The sequence below is a fragment of the Panthera pardus genome, unplaced genomic scaffold (genome assembly GCF_024362965.1).
Source record: "Panthera pardus isolate Hobbes unplaced genomic scaffold, ASM2436296v1 HiC_scaffold_8, whole genome shotgun sequence".
In the NCBI taxonomy this organism is placed as follows: Eukaryota; Metazoa; Chordata; class Mammalia; order Carnivora; family Felidae; genus Panthera; species Panthera pardus.
The window spans coordinates 118,587,082-118,600,366 of record NW_026527013.1 but is presented as its reverse complement, the minus strand read 5'-3'; the positions used below and the strand labels follow the sequence as shown (position 1 = coordinate 118,600,366).

The 13,285-nt window shown below is 41.3% G+C and overlaps 1 pseudogene; it reads left to right on the top strand.

The window, feature by feature from the left end:
* Positions 1-8,987: 8,987 nt before the first annotated feature.
* On the top strand, positions 8,988-9,740 carry LOC109263604 (40S ribosomal protein S6-like; annotated as a pseudogene).
* Positions 9,741-13,285: the final 3,545 nt, after the last annotated feature.

Genomic DNA, 13,285 nt, shown 5'->3' with positions numbered 1-13,285 from the left:
AGATGTCAAAGAATTTACCTAGATTAACACACAGCATGCTTCATAATAGCCTCTACTCTGAAGTTAGAAGCACCAGTTAGGAAAACAGAAATCTTCTGAAATCTTAGAACAAAATACATATCATTTACCCTTCTCTTTTTAGAATCATTATTTCGATTTAAAAACATATAAACATAAATGGCCTTTCTATCAATTCATTCATTTACTGTATTAAAGTTTCCTCTGTTAACAGTTTGGCATTTGATTCTCCAAGAAAGCCAAGAAGGAGTTTGTATGTGGCCAATGATACTAACACGTCCCTGTATTAAGAAAAAAAAGAAAAAAGAAAAAAGATTCCCTAGCGTGCAGAACCCAGGTTTCATTTGTCTTTCTAACATGAATTTTTGTGACTCTTTTAAGAATGGAAAGAGAAGGGGGCAGCTGGGTGGCTCAGTTGGTTAAGTGTCTGACTTCACTCAGGTCATGATCTCACAGTTCATGAGTTTGAGCCCCGCGTCAGGCTCTGTGCTGACAACTCGGAGCCTGGAGCCTGCTTCGGATTCTGTGTCTCCCTCTCTCTCTGTCCCTCACCCGCTCACACTTTGTCTCTCTCTCTCAAAAATAAATAAACATTAAAAAAAATTTAAAAAAACAGAATGGAAAGAGAAGGCTAACTATAATCAACCACCATTTTGGTTTCAAAAATTTGAAACAAAATCATGTGCAAAAAGCATGGCGATTTATAGCCTGATGATTCCTGCTCCAAGGAGGAATAGAGAATTCTCTTTCTAAAGTGGTTAGCCAATAATCCCACCAACAAGAGAGCTGTATGTAAGTATATCTTGGAAGCTGCCCTCTCACCATATACATAAGTACATGAACTCAGTTATGCAAAATGCCTTTATATTTCCCTTTATTATTTTCAAGAGTGATCCTAAATTGGGTAGGGAGTAAGAATCAAAAGGTGGAAATTCTTTAAGCATATATATTTAATAGGTGAAGCCTTAGAATATCAAGCAGTTTGAGAAATAGGAGCTTTTCTAGAAGCTATTGAACCATGAGGCAGTTAATGAGTGAAGAAATGTCATTGGAATTGAGCAAAAAATATTGTGTAATAAGATCTCCATTTCTCTAGGGCAGAGCTAATGAATTAATTAAACTAAAACTCAGGAAAGATCTGCTTAACACAGGTATAGCTACTGATAGTCCCTTGGTAGTTTTTGAAAACCGGGAACTGTCCTCCATAATAATATTAAAAGGTGATCTAAGCCTGATGACTCAGATCTAGTGGAAGCTAAACCAGAAAACTTGTGTGAGATGAATAAAGGCATTGACAATTTCAGCATGTGTGCATTTTGCCAATTTGTATATTGAACGTCCTATGTAATCTTTACTATTATTTCATATACATCCTATATCGAATTGAAAATTGAACTGAAGGGACACCTGGGTGGCTCAGTCAGTTGAGTGTCTGATTTCAGCCCAGGTCATGATCTCACAGGTCGTGGGTTCAAGCCCTGCGTAGGGCTCTGTGCCGACAGCTCAGAGCCTGGAGCCTGCTTCACATTCCGTGTTTCCTTCTCTCTCTGCCCCTCCCCTGCTTGTGCTCTCTATTGCTCTGTCTTTCTCAAAAACAAATAAATATTAAAACAAACTTAAAAAAAGAAAATTGAACTGAAAAGGATTCCTTATATTTGCCGTGTGTGTGTGTGTGTGTGTGAGAGAGAGAGAGAGAATGGAAAGATGAAAAAAGGACAAGCATTTACTTGAAAACTTACACCTAAGCTATTATGAATTTAAAAGAATTTTTAGAAATCCACAATCTTGAGCAAAAGAAGTCAAACACAAAAGATATCCTAATATTCCATTTATACGAAGCGCTATAACAGGGCAAACAAATCCATGTTGTTAGAAGTTAGGATTGTGGGGGGCACCTGGGTGGCTCAGTTGGTTGAACTTCGGACTTCGACTTCGGCTCAGGTCCTGATCTCACAGTTCATGGGTTCAAGCCCTGCATCGGGCTCTGTGCTGAACGCCTGCTCAGAGCCTGGAGCCTCCTTCAAATTCTGTGTCTCCTTCTCTCTCTGCCCCTCTTCCACTCACACCCTGTCTCACTCTGTCTCTCAAAAATAAATAAATGTAAAAAATAAAAAACTTTCAAAAATAAATAAACATTAAAGAAATTAAAAAAAAAAAGGAAGTTAGGACAGCAGTCACAGTGTGGAGGGAGTGATGAGTGGGAGGAAGCCAGCACTGGGGACCTCCAGGATGCTCTCTATTATCTTCTGAACGTGCTGGCTACATAAGGATGTTCAGTTTGGAAAAGTTCATCAAGGTATACACTTGGGACATGTGTACGTCTCCTTCCGTTGGGCCAGAAGCAGATGCTGAGACACGGAGGAGTGTGCAAAAAGTTTCTTGCAAGAGCAACATTTGTGAGAGGTGAGGGGGAGAAGCAGGGCTGGGCAGGGAGAGCTCTCAGACCTCCTGCAGAGCCCACAAAAATCCTGTCCACTCATCTGGAGCGCCACATCGGATGCCACTCATGGCGGGGAGCTCCCTGGCAGGAATGACGAGGCCTTTGTAAGAAGTCTTGCTCAGTCACTGGCTGGGGTGGGGCCCCCTTGGGAAGAGCGTGACTTCAGCTCAAAAGCAGACCTGAAGGTGTTAAGAGTCACAGGCTGTCGGCTAACCATACTCCCGGCAACTGGGAAAGGAGTTTTTTCTTTACAACAGTTTTTCTGGGGGGACGCCTGGGTGGCTCAGTCAATTAAGCCTCCGACATCAGCTCAGGTCATGATCTCACGGTTGGTGAGTTCGAGCCCCGCGTTGGGCTCTGTGTTGACAGCTCAAGAGCCTGGAGCCTGCTCCAGATTCTGTGTCTCCCTCGCTCTCTCTCTGCCCCCACCCCTGCTCATGCTCTGTCTCTTTCTCTCTCAAAAATAAATAAATGCCAAAAAAAAATTTTTTTTAAGTTTTTTTAAAGTTTTTATCTTAATCACCCAGTGCTCATCAGGACAAGTGCATTCCTTAATCCTCATGACCTATTTCACCCATCCCCCCACCGACCTCCCTTCTGGTAACGGTCAGTTGAAATGATTCTTTCTTAAAGGAGGTTTAGTGCAAGGGGTGGATTGTGGATATATATTAACTATTAATAATGTGATATATAGATATGTGATTACATTTCAATAAAAAGGCTTTTCAAAAAAAAAAAAGAATGTACCACCCACCGTAAGTGTTCTCAAAGTCTAATCACACAGAATCCCGGTGTTACACAAGTTACATCAAAGTTCTCCACTAAGGAAAATTCAAAAGATTATGACTTTTTCCACTTTCACAGAACAAAAACAGCGTGTCCATTTTTCTTATTTTTAAGTTTTTATCTCCAACCCTTCCTAAATCTTCGACACATGCTACCACATGTCTGTACAAGAATCCAAATGAGGTGGCATCTGAGTTATCACAAAATTATACATAAGTTCGAAGACCAACAAAACTACTTGGAAACAATGGACGTTGTAACTATAAGGAACCCACAAAGCCTCAATACCTTGACTACCTGCCGCTGGGAAGCAAATGATCCAACTTCAAAGGTCACAACCAGTCGTAGTGCTGTCTTATGGCTCCCCGGGTCTCCTGGACACTGTATTGTGGTCCCTCATCTTACAGAACTTGGAGAATAAGTTCTTTACTTATTCCCTTTAGCCCAGTTTGAATTGTACCTGCAAGCTTCGTCTCTGTTTCTGCCCACATGGGCGTCATCAGTCTGCCTATATGGGTACCAGAGACACCCCAGGCCTAGATCTTAATCATGGTTTCTGTATTCCAGCACACGCACACGCACGCACACACACACACACACACACGCACGCGCATTTTTCCAACCACCTTTTCTGTACCTTCCCTCTCATAACCTCTTACCCTCACATCATGCTCTCTGCCTAACCCGACCTGGCCTGTTTCCCAGACCAGACGCCTCTAGGCTTGTCCTGCCTTGTAGCCACTCTAGTGCTAAAATATGTTAGGCATAAGAGCATTTTTAGAGGTTCCGAATAAAAGCCGTGTATGTGTAGCAGGGCACATTTGTATAAAGTCTTCTGATGATAGGATGGGATAGCAATCATCTGAGAATCGATCATATCGTTAGAAATACTTTCAAGTACAATGAAGAGTATTAACAGTCATTTACCTGTGAGGTCACTGTATCCTAAGCCCATAAGATTTCAGTGCTAAAAAACTCCGGTAAACATCTTCGTAAATGACCAATAGCAGGAGACATTTATTATTGTGGCTATACAAAAGCCATCTCTTTTGTTTGGATAGAGTATCCCTGTTTCCTTTTGGACCCTTACCTTCCTGTCACAGTAGGCAGCTGTTTGTTTTATTTTAGAATGAGAGAGGGCATGCATATGAGTGGAGAAGGGGCAGAGAGAGAGAGAAAGAGGGAGAGTCTCAAGCAGGCTCCATACTCAGCATGGAGCCTGATGTGGGCCTCCTTCCCATGATCTGAGCCGAAATCAAGAGTCAGACACTCAACTGACAGAGCCACCCACGCGTCCCAGGAGACAGCTTTGATTAGGACTGTCAACCGAGGCACGCTATGTTCCCAAACCAAGAGAAGAACATGTAGTTCAAGCTGGGCCAATCAGGATCCAGGGATTTTCCACCTTTAGTAGATGGACATAAGAATAGGAAAATAAAACAGCTGGAGGTCTTCTGTTACAGAATGGTATCCTGACAGAACGGTCAAAGAGTAACAGCATATTCGCCCTCAGGAGCTACTGTTCTCTCCTGATCTAGTTTTTCAAGGAAAAGAACAATCCTCAGTGAAAACATTTCAATGAACTCCACCACTGGACAGGAAGGGTGAGAGAACTATAAAGAAATGGTCTCCATTAGGATCAGGCACAGCGTGAATTTATTGATTCAACAAATATTTATTAAATTTACTGAGACTTATCCTCTGGCCACGATAGAGGAACAGGGACCCAATTTGCCCTCTGCCTGAGACAAACAAACAAAAATGCAAAATACAGTTTCCAAGACATTGAACATAAGACGATGAAGAGCTGTGGTCCCTGGAAGAAGGGAAACATACAAGGTGAGCCCTGCAATTACTTCGGTCTCCTACCTGGAGAGCTTCCAGGCTGTGGCATAGGGAGGGGGAAACCAGGAAAAGACCCCTGCTGGGGAAGGCAGGGAGCACAGGCAGGCCAACGCAGCAGGGACACACAGGACAGGGCATCCGGGAGGAGAAAACTGCACAGGGGACTTCACAGATTCGCAGAGTAGTTGCCCTGAGTCTTCAGCTAAGTGCTGATAGTGTCTGTGGATGAGGAAGCCAACTGAGCCTGGGAAAAGAAACACCTGGAAGGACTAGAGGAAACATCTCTAGGAATTGTTCAGGGCCAGGAAGAGTTCCTCTTCCCACCAGCCAGAGTGGAAAACCTCACAATTCATGGGGCATTTAGTAGAGGAGTCCCTGAAGGAGGGAGTGGGGCAGAAAAAAAATATTTGAAGAAATGATGGAGGAAATATTTCTAAATGTCATCACCCATAAGTCAAAGATGCTCCACACCAAGCCCAAGAAACTCAAAAACTATTTCAAAGTGTGTCATAATCGAATTATTTTAAAACAGCGATAAAGAGAAAAATCTTAAGATCATACAGAGAATATGGTAAATATAAAAAATTTTTATTAAGAACACAGGTATGTTCCAGTGCTTAAGGCATCCTTCCTTCCTTCCTTCCATTTTTCCTACCTTCCTTCTTCCCTCTCTCTCTTCCTTTCCTCCTTCCCCGCCCCCCCCCCCACCCATTTCTTTCTTTCTTCTTTTGAGAATATAAGTCTAAGAGAAATTACATACATTTTCACTTTGAACCTCTGGTTCTTTGGATTCCAAGGACACATGATAGAAAAAATTTTTTTTCATTAATCAGACACTCTTTACCTTGACGGAACTTATGGTCTCGAAATTTTTATAAAATACTCCATGTTCAAGCTTTCAGACTTCCACTTTTTTTTTCTTGAGGATGCCTATTGCCAAGTACTCCTAAACAAATGACAAAGATGAGCACATAAAGTCATGTACAGATAAAATGCCACAAGTGAAAAATAAATTTTTCATCATTACAAACATGATCTGAAGGGAAAGAAACTCTGAAGCTGACTATATTCGGCGATTATACTCACAGAGAGGAGGAGAAGGGAGGAGTGAGAGTGAGGAGAAGGAAGATTTCCAACGTCAAGGCTTTTGACGTTTTTAAAAATATAAAATCTAACATTTGTGAGTGAGGGTGTGGGCAGGGGCAGGCAGATTTTAAAGGTGAATCTGCTGTCATCATCCACTTCACAAAATATATCCAAAGATTGCTTTAGGCCAGATATACTGAATTGCTTATGCAAAGCCCTGTAACGATGTCAGAAATGTTCCATTTGGACGTTCAACATAGAATGTGCTGCGTGTTGTAGAGGATTTGAGGCAAGCTACTCGGTATGTGTTTGGATTACGTCAGCGCAAAGCCTCGACGCCATCTTTTCCCGTAGCCTCTCTGTGTCTCTTTCCTTTTCACCTGTTCCTTTCCTTTGAATTACTGTGGCCATCCCTTGAAAAAGAAAGAACAAAGCGTGAACGTAAGGAGACTTTCTGTTCTCTTTGGTTGTGCTACAACTCATATCCTTCAAGTGACCACTGGAGACTTTGCTGCCATATATTTAAATCACCCTAGGCCTTAGCTAGGGACGGATTTATCATGAAACTTTTATAATAGAGAGGGCCACAAGGAACAGAGTGCTTTTAAATGTCTCCTTTCCTGCAGGCAGGCGACAATTTCACTCTGTGGTGAGTGCCTGCTGCTTTACTATTACACTCAGAGATTTTTATTGTGAGAGGAAAATATTATGGATGAACATAAAGTTTTAGTATTTGGGATGGTTGGATTGCACACCAGGTAGTAAGATCGCTTTTTTTTTTTTCTATCTTTAATTTATTTTAAGATCAGTTATATTTAATGTTTCTGTTTCTAGCTCGTTCCCAGGCCAAGTGAAAAAGAGAGTTGTAGGAAACCTTGGGTAGTTTGAGTTCAAAGGAATTGTTTAGCCCAGACTTCCATCCAGAATATAAGTCCACTCCATTGCATTCCTAATAACACCAACCTTCTCAAGAACGGGGATAGTATTTGGGGTTTATGTGAAAAGATAATCCAGAATCTGTTGAGAAGGAAGGGCTCTCCCAAGTAACAAAAGAAGAGGATCACAACATAATGACTGGCAAGCACGTGACCGCTGCAAAGCGTTGTGCAGGCTGTGCACTGCATAAATCACAAACTACAATGACTGATGTCCCCTAGAATGTACAGTATACAACCTGAACAAATTACATGGCCGCCCTAAGCAAGAGCAAAGCGGAAATTTAAAACACAGCAATAGGACTGCGCATGGGATTAGGAACTCAAGCAAAGAGCCTGAGTAAAAGAGTCAAAGCCAAGAATAAATTTCAGATTTGGATGATGTGTGTAGATATTCACAACAGAGGCATAATAAGTCTTTGCCTCATTCTAGTCCGTCATGGCTTTTCATGTATTTACCTTAGTATAGTTTCCATGATCCTCATTACCCAACCCAGACGTGTGATCCTTATGACCATCCTATTTTCCTTTTGTTCCCTCTCATGTTCTCTCTTCTTTCAACTCCCCACTGTGCTGACTCTACCCACAGAACCCCATCCTTTGGGACTCCGGTATGAATATATAACCTTAAAGATGGGCATGCCAAAAAAAAAAAAAAGTCAAATAATTCTGCTTCTAGGAATTTTCTTACAGGAAATAGTCTTTAGTAGTACTAATAAGGCTGACAATCTAAAACAACATAAATGTCCAACTACAGCAAATAATTTAAATAAACTGTTATTGTTGTACAATGGAGTACTAGGCAGTCACTTAAAATTATTTTTTAAGGGACACCTGGCTAGCTCAGGTGAAAGAGCATGTGGCTCTTGATCTCAGGGTTGTGAGTTCAAGCCTCACATTGAATGTAGAGATTATTTAAAAATAAATAAGATCTTTACAATAAAATAAAGTGATTTTGTGGAAAAAAATCTTAATGATGTAGAAAGATGCTTACGATGTGAGAGTGAGTTTAAAAATAAGATTACACGGGCGCCTGGGTGGCTCAGTCGGTTGAGCATCCGACTTCAGCTCAGGTCATGATCTCGAGTTCATGGGTTCGAGCCCCATGTCAGGCTCTGTGCTGACAGCTCAGAGCCTGGAGCCTGCTTCGGATTCTGTGTCTCCCTCTCTCTCTGCTCCTCCCCTGCTCATGCTCCGTCTCTTTCCGTCTCTCAAATATAAAATAAAACATTAAAAAAATTTTTTTAAATAATATTACAATACTGTATGACTGTAGCCATTTTTAAAAACCCTATCTAAGCGTAAGACAAAAGGCTTGAACAATATACATGAAAATGTAAGCACGTTCTGCGTGGTACAATTAATTTTAATAATATTTATTGTGAAATTGTTTTTTCCCAATTGCAAAAGTAACATAGTTCTCATTGTACAAAAATAGGAAGAAAAGAGAAGCCTGAAGAAAAATATTTTATTTACTTATGATCCTAAAATCCAGAAAAAATAACTATTAATATTTTGGAGTATATTTTTCTGAGCTCTTTTAAAATTGAAAATAACTTTTTTCTTATTATAAAATAATACAGGGGCCCCTGGATGGCTCAGTCAGTTAAGTGTCCAACTTTGGCTCAGGTCATGATCTCACTGTTCCTGAGTTTGAGCCCTGCATCGGGCTCTGTGCTGACAGCTCAGAGCCTGGAGCCTATTTCTGTGACTACTTCTCTTTCTCTGCTCCTCCCCCACTCACACTCCGTCTCTGTCTCTCTCTTTCAAGAGTAAATAAAAATAAAATAAAATAAAATAAAATAATCCATATTCTCTCTTTTTTTTTTTTTTTTTTTTTTTTTTGTAGCACGTTGGAAGAGGCCAACTGCTTCAGGATGAAACTGAACATCTCTTTCCCAGCTACTGGCTGCAAGGAACTCACTGAAGTGGACAATGACCATAAACTTCCTACCCTTTATGAGAAGTATATAGGCACAAAAGTGGCTGCCGATGCTCTGGGTGAAGAATGGACCATTTGGTCATATGGTCCAAATCACCGAAGGAATGACAACCAAGGCTTCCCCATGAAGCAGGTGTCTTGACCCATGGCCATGTCCACCTGCTGCTGAGTAAGGGGCATTCCTCTTATAGACTAATGAGGACTTGAAAAAGAAAACACAGATCTGTTTGGGGTTACATTGGGGATGCCAAGCTGAGTGTTCTCAGCTTGGTCATTGAAAAGAAAGGAAATAAGGATATTCCTGGACTCACTGATATTACCTTGATATTACCTGATATTACTCACGATGTACCTTGTTGTCTGTGGTCCAGAATCCACAGACTTTCAGTCTCTTTAAAGAAGATGATGTCTGCCAGGATGTTGTAAGAAAGTTTCTACACAAGGAAAGTAAGAAATCTAGAACAAAGCACCCAAGATTCAGCATCTTGTTACTCTACATGCCTTGCAACATAAACATGGGTATACTGCTCTGGAGAAACAGCATACTCAGAAAAATAAGGAAAAGGTTGCAGAATATGCTAACCTTTTGGCCAAGAGAAGGAAGGAGGCCAAAGAAAAAAGCCAGGAACAGATTGCCAAGAGACAGGGGCTGTCCTCTCTGAAGCTTCTACTTTTTTTTTTTTTTTAATTTTTAACGTTTATTTATTTTTGAGACAGAGGGAGACAGAGCATGAGTGGGGGAGGGGCAGAGAGAGAGGGAGACACAGAATCCCAAACAGGCTCCAGGCTCTGAGCTGTCAGCACAGAGCCCAATGCGGGGCTCGAACCCACGAACCACGAGATCATGACCTGAGCCAAAGTCAGACGCTCAACCGACTGAGCCACCCAGGTGCCCAGAAGCTTCTACTTTTTTTTTTTTTTAATTTTTTTTTTAATGTTTATTTATTTTTGAGACAGAGAGAGACAGAGCATGAATGGGGGAGGGTCAGAGAGAGGGAGACACAGAATCTGAAACAGGCTCCAGGCTCTGAGCTGTCAGCACAGAGCCCGACGCGGGTCTCGAACTCACGGACCGCGAGATCATGACCTGAGCCGAAGTTGGCCGCTTAACCGACTAAGCCACCCAGGCGCCCCGTGAAGCTTCTACTTCTAAGTTGAGTCCAGTCAAAGCTGAGATTTTCTAAGAATAACAAATAAATAAGAATCAGACATTAAAAAAAAAACATATTCAGTGTTGAAAACTTGAAAATACAGATGAGCAAAAAGGAAAACATTTATTGAATTTTTATTTTTTCTTTTATTTTTATATTATAAATTTTCAATAACAAATATACATTACTTCTTAAGGAAAAAAAGTATTGATCATGCTTCTCATCTTTCCTCAGCTTCACCTGAGTCACAGGTTTTCAAGAAAGAAAATCAGTTGGTGTTAATGGCTGAAAACAGCTTGGTCTGAAAACCTCATCCATTTCAGCTGAGGCTTTCTGTAACTTCTATTTTATCCTAGGACAGGCAATAGCATGAAGTCTACAGAGGCACAAAAGCCACGGTGAAGAAGGAGAACTCCGAGGTCAAGTAGGACCAAAGATCCCAGAAACCACACTGCTGCAAGCTAGTCTTGGAGCAGAGCTTACAAGGGGTGAATTGAGATGGGAGTTGAACTCTCTGGTGCCAGGATGAGTGCTAGTCATGCTTGCCAAAGATGTTGCCCTCTACCACAGAAATAAACGAGGCAAAACTTCAAATATGGCTGCCTGGTCCAGGTTGGTAAGGGAGGGCTCCAATCTCTGATTAGAGAACAGAATGAGCCCCATTTACAGGGAATCTGGGGTTCCATACAAAGTAACTAAGTGGGGCAGAGCACAATGAACCAGAACCTCATCACACGGGTTGGGAAGGCATGGGAGTGGTGTGTGGGTTACACTGGTACCCAGAGCTTGCCCTGGACCACTGGATACGGGACTTGGTTGGCTATGAAGACAATTATCCAATCATTAATTAATTCAATAAGTATTTATTGAGCTTCTAACAAGTATCAGGCTCTGTGCTAGGCGTCAAGGACACACAGTGAAAATGCACAAGTATAAAAGAGGAAGATAGATATGAAGCCAACGTGGGACGTGGGAATCGCACAAATAAACACAGAAACGGAGCACAGCAATTGCTCCAAACGTGAATCACGATGCTCTAGAGTATACCAAGGGTATAAATTTTAGATTGGGAAGGGGTCACCAAGAAAGACTTTCTTAAAAAGTGATATTTAAGCTAAGACTCAAAGCCTGAGCAGGAGTTAGGCTGGTAAAGATTGGAAGGCAGCTATGCTCACCACTATACCACCAACGCTTCGCGAGTAGAGATTGGAAGGGAAAGCATGCCACACAGAAAAAGCAGCTTGGGTGAGAAGTCTTAGGACATGCATGGTAAGCAAGAACATACACAAGAGCCCCCAAACCAGCTAAGGATGGTTATACCAACCACCCAACCCTGGCTTACAGAAACCAGAGTTAGCTCCAAACCCCACTGGAGAGTAGGGGCTGTGACCTGAAGGGTAGGCTTTAGCCTGGTTACATTAATGGCTCCAGCCATGAGGAGCTGAGGTCAGAGGCACATTATGACTTTTGTGGACCCCATGCACTTTTGCTTTGTGGGCTGTCCTTCCATTAAAAATATATATTAAAAATTCTATTTTATGAATGAATTAGTATAAAGATGAATACAATCCATGCTGGAATATATTCACTTTTTTCTTCTGATTAAAAAAAAATTTTAAACATTTTTGTGGGCCTCTAAAAGTACCACGGGCCCTAGGCACTGTGCCTGCTATACTTACTGGATAAATTGGTCCTGGCTAAGGAAGGTGGAGGTGAAAGAAACAAGATGGACCTGACCCATCAACCCAAAGAAGTAAATATAATGAAATTTCTAGAAGCTCTCCAAGGATGTTGGGAGATACTGGGAGGTTCTTAGAAGTCTTCGTTTGACCTTCATTTGACAAATAACAAATAATCTTATCACATATTAGTGATATCCACTTACACTTCTGTAGTGCTTTTTGCATTTGTAAAATATGTCTTCCCTCGACCTTTCATTTGAGTAAGTACGGTATGGATTATTTACCTACTCACTGGGCCAGACAAGGTTAAAGCAAGTGGTCAGTTACCTACGTCTCCCTGGGAGTCAAAGTGGTATCTGGCAAGACTGTGGGCTTTGAAGTCAAGTTAGATCTGGCTTTACTATTCTTCATCTACCAAGTCATGGTTGTGTGACCTTGGGCAAGTTGCTTAACCTCGCTGAACCTCAATTTCCTCCACTTAAGGAAGAATATTCACAATCACCTCAAAATATCATTGTAGGGCTTACATGAAATAAGAGACCTCAGGCATCACTACAAATCAAAAATAGTTTAGGAATGTTTTATGGCTATTTGTTAAAGCTTCCTGAAGAAGGTTGGAACTTAGGATACTATCAAAACCACAGTATCTTGCTTACAGGGAGCAGCTAGATAGGGTGCATGTGTGTGTGCACATGCACCTGTACACATATAAGTTTTAGAGGAAAGACAAATAAAGAAGAGGAATAAAGCTGGAATTGAAAATCTGTGTCAGCCAGTGTCCCTGTGAGACCTGAGGTATAGACAGTTGGGGACTGGCTGCATGAGCTGACCCCCTCAAGTGCTGGCCAGATTGGAAATGGGTTTGGATTTCTTATAATCTTTGGAGGCTTTCGATGGTTGCAGATGAAAATGACTTCTGAACTTCTCCAAGTAGATTTCATGAAGTATATCTGGTAAATTACCAATAAAAGTTAACTGAGTTCATCTCACGTCGGGATACCGTTAAAGCTGCTGTCATAAAACTCTCCTGATGAAAGAGTTTCTTATTGATTGCAATCATTATTGTCTCAGCCCGCCCAGCAAAAAGCAAATATGCATTACACCCCTTGAGAAAACACATTTCAGAACCACACCAATTTTATGAGAAAAGCCTAAGAGATGAAAGCATTTATTCAAAGTCCCATTGTGATTTTTCAGAAGGCCTATATCAACCAAGAAGGTCTCTATAATCCAGAAAATTCCAGAGCAGCATGCTGCTGTGGTGCATGCCTGGCCCAATCCATGTGGTCTGACTAGAAAGATATTCCCAAATTCAAGCAGACTAATTTGCTATTTTATACTATATTAACATTTCACATCTGTTAATTCAGCACAGCAACTATTGATCTGAAAATAAAATC